The 3661-nt window shown below is 45.6% G+C and overlaps 1 pseudogene; it reads left to right on the forward strand.

Annotated features, from left to right (window-relative positions):
* Positions 1–2902: 2902 nt before the first annotated feature.
* On the forward strand, positions 2903–3274 carry LOC114029716 (annotated as a pseudogene).
* Positions 3275–3661: the final 387 nt, after the last annotated feature.

Raw genomic sequence — 3661 nt, forward strand, 5'->3', positions numbered from 1 at the left:
AATGAGCCGGAGAAGGGAATAGCAAACATCTTCAGTGTGCTTGCAAGAAAACATCACGAAGAGTTGGACACGACCAAAAAACAAAGCAATAACAACAACAGCAAATGTGCAAACCACTGAGAAGCGCCACTCGGGAGCGTGGGAGGAGAAAGGTATAAAAAGATAAATAAGCCATGGTTGTGGCCCTCTGTAGGGCTGTAAGAAAAGCATGAAGGGAGTGACCGTCACCCTGCCTGGAGGCAGGGGTGTGGCTGAGAGGGTAGAGATATTATAAAGTCATGGGATTATGGGATGGTAGATTTTAGATTTAGATTTAGGATCTTAGAAATCATCCAGCCTGGTTAAAACCCCTCATTTTACAGATGAGGATGTTGAGCCCTACAAAGAGGCTTGGCTGAGGTTATATAGATGCAGAAGTGGAAGGACTTTCGAGGCGATCTGGTCCAACCCCCTCATTTTCCAGCTGAGGAAAGTAAGGCCTGAACAAGGAAATGAGGTGGGATTGGAGCTTGGGTCCTCTGCCTCCAAATCCAGGGGACCCAATGCCTCTATTATCTACTTTGTCATTTACCTCCTCTGAATCTCTGCCGTCTGGCTAGTGTGTCCTCTGCCTTCCTCTCACTTGCTAAAAAATATGCCTCTCCCATCATTTTTTGGCTCTTGAAATACTGTTATGCCAAGAAGCTTTCCTGGCTTGGTCAAAGGACAGCCTATAGTATCTTGGACCCTTTCTATGGATCTCCGGGCCCTGACCCTACTGCTTCCCTCTTCCTCCCCTCAATGTTTTGTTCTGTTTTTGCTTTGCTTTTTTTTTGTTTTTGGCTAGGCAATGGGGTTAATCGACTTGCCCAGGGTCACACAGCTAGTAAGTGTTATGCGTCTGAGGCTGAATTTGAACTCAGGTGCTCTATCCACTGTGCCACCTAGCTGCCCCCTCCTCTCAATGTTTAACTCCATTCCATTTAATTCAGTACCACCAATAGGTGTTAACTGCATGCTGTGTGCCAGGTATCGTACAAACCAGCACCTTGACTTTGTACTCCTCCCAATCCCAACCACATTCCCTTCAACCTGACAGAGATGTTGGTGCTTCAGTGTCTGGATTTGAACCAGTCTGTTGCCTTTTGGGTGCTACCTCGACTTACGTACAAAGGGTAGTGTGTCCTGCTGGGACAGAATCCCCCAGAGTCAGGACCTGTATGTGTCTCCCGAACTCTCATTTTACAGAAGCGTCCACATGCATTGGTCACAGTCACAGAAATCCAGAGCTGGAAGGGACTTTAGCTGTGGCCAGGAGGGGAAATGAATTAATGAATTCATTCTATTAATGAATAGAAGTCCCCAAAGCCCCACTTTGTGCCTAGGATCTTTCTCCCAGATCGTGAAATGGAAGACTTATTGGCTTTCCTGAGTTAGGGTCCTGGCTCTGACACTTACTGGCTATGTGACCCTGGCTAAGTCCCTGAGTCTGTCTTTTCAGCTGTAAAATGGGGATAATCACACTAGCGCTCCAACCTCATAGCACTGTCATGAGGAAACTTCTTTGTGACGCTTAAAGTCTCGTATGAATGTGAGCTGTTATTATGAAGCCGCTCCCTGGCTCCACACTCCACACCTCGGTTCCTACTATTCCTCCTTCCCCTCCTTCTCTGCTAGTGTAAACCACACTCAGCTCAGTGCAAGCCTTGCCTCCTCCAAAGAGGCCAGTCCACATACCAGCCCTCACTGAGCTCTTTGCTCATTCTCTAGTTACCGAAAATACCCAGCCATCACTAGGCTTATTCTCTGGGGATTTGTGACGCATAACTTAGCACTTTATTATGCTCCTATAGGGACCTTTCCTGATTGTTAACTACTTCATGCAGTGTTGAGTTCAGTTGTTTCAACTGTATCCGACTCTCTGTGACTCCATTTGGGGTTTTCTTGGCAAAGGCACTGGTTTGCCATTTCCTTCTCCAGCTCATTTTACAGATGGGGAACTGAGGCAAACAGAGTGAGGTGACCTGCCTAAGGTCACATAGATAGTAAGCGTCTGAGGCCAGATTTGAATTCTTCCTGACTCCAGGCCTGGCGCTCTGTCCACTGTGCCACCTACCTGCCTGTTTCATGTATATAATTAAATAATTCAATTACATAAATATTAAGCGCCTACTGTATATAAAGCATTCTTCGAGGGGCTGGTGTAGATATAGAGTTTAAAGAAGATGCAATCACTGCTGTCATGTTTCTTACAGTCTGGTAGGGGGAAAGAAAAGCGGCAGCTGGGTGGTGCAGTTGATTGAGAGCCAGGCCTGGAGTCAGGAAGAATCGAGTTCAAATCTGTCCTCCGATACTTACTAGCTGTGTAATCTTGGACAAGTCACTTAACCCTGTTTGCCTCAGTTCCTCATCTGTAAAAACAAGCTGTAGAAGGAAATGGCAAACCACTCCGGCATCTTTGCCAAGAAAACCCCGAATGGGGTCATGAAGAGTCAGACAGGGCTGAAATGACTGAACAACAACAGAGAGAAAGAAAGGAAGAAAGGAAACAAGCATTTATTAAGCACCTACTACTGCCAGGCTAAGAGTTTTTTACAAATATTATATCATTCGATCCTCACAATAACCCTTAGAAGTAGATGCTATTATTATCCTCATTTTATAACTGAGGAAACGGAGGCAGAGTGTAACTGACTTTCCCAAGGTCATATAGCTAGTAGGTATCTGGGGCTAAATTTGAACATGGGTCATCCTGACTCCAGACCCAGAGCTCTATCCATTACCCCAATTGGCTGACATACATAAGTGACTATAATATACAATGTAACTTGATAAATGCATTAGGAGCAAAGAAAATATTGAGTGAGGTCTGAGGGAGAAAGGTGTTTCAGGAGAGACCAGGGAAGGCCTGAAAATGCAAAGGATGGGTGTGAATTTGGTAGGCAAAGAAAGAGAGCAAGGGCTTTCCACCATTTTAGAGTCCAGGCTATGGTCTAAGGCTATCTTTGCTGGTTCCAAGTGTGGTCTATGAAACCAGAGAGAAAACACAGCTCTTCTGAAAAGTGAAAGAGTGTATGCCAAGAAGGAAACTGAATTCTATTTAGGCAAGAGATATGCCTGTGTATACAAAGCAAAGAAACAACCCAAATGGTAGCAAACCCAACTGAACCAGAGTGATCTGGGGCAAAGTTCCTCAGGCTCATGGAAACAGTGGCATGCTCTGAGCCAAGTTCTGAAGCAACGTTCCCACATTGGACTTGGGAACTGGGTGATACTATATCCCTCGAGAGTCTAGAAGACTGCTGAAAACTAAATAAAATTATACATGGAGGTGGGTGGGGGAAAAGGGCATAGAGGCCATTCTTAGCAGGTGTACAATAAACTTTCAGCTCCTCAACTCAGTTGCAAGCTCTTCAAAGTTGATAAGTCTTTGGCTCCCTCTCATTGCCTAGCCTAGTTCTGGCCACATTGTAGGGTCTATATATCTTTACTGCCTGATAACAATTGTAGCAGGAAGAGGACCCATCGGGAGGTGATCCTGGGAGGGACAGGAGCCTGGGAAGGAGATAATAACAAAGCCATCATTTGACTAACCCCACCCCAATAATCTGTGACAGACAGAGTGGCAATAATGGCCGGAGAGTCGTCCTTGGAGTCTGGAAGACCTGGGTTCAAAGCCTGC

Source organism: Vombatus ursinus, unplaced genomic scaffold, assembly GCF_900497805.2.
Source record: "Vombatus ursinus unplaced genomic scaffold, bare-nosed wombat genome assembly UNPS02014941.1, whole genome shotgun sequence".
Classification (NCBI taxonomy): domain Eukaryota; kingdom Metazoa; phylum Chordata; class Mammalia; order Diprotodontia; family Vombatidae; genus Vombatus; species Vombatus ursinus.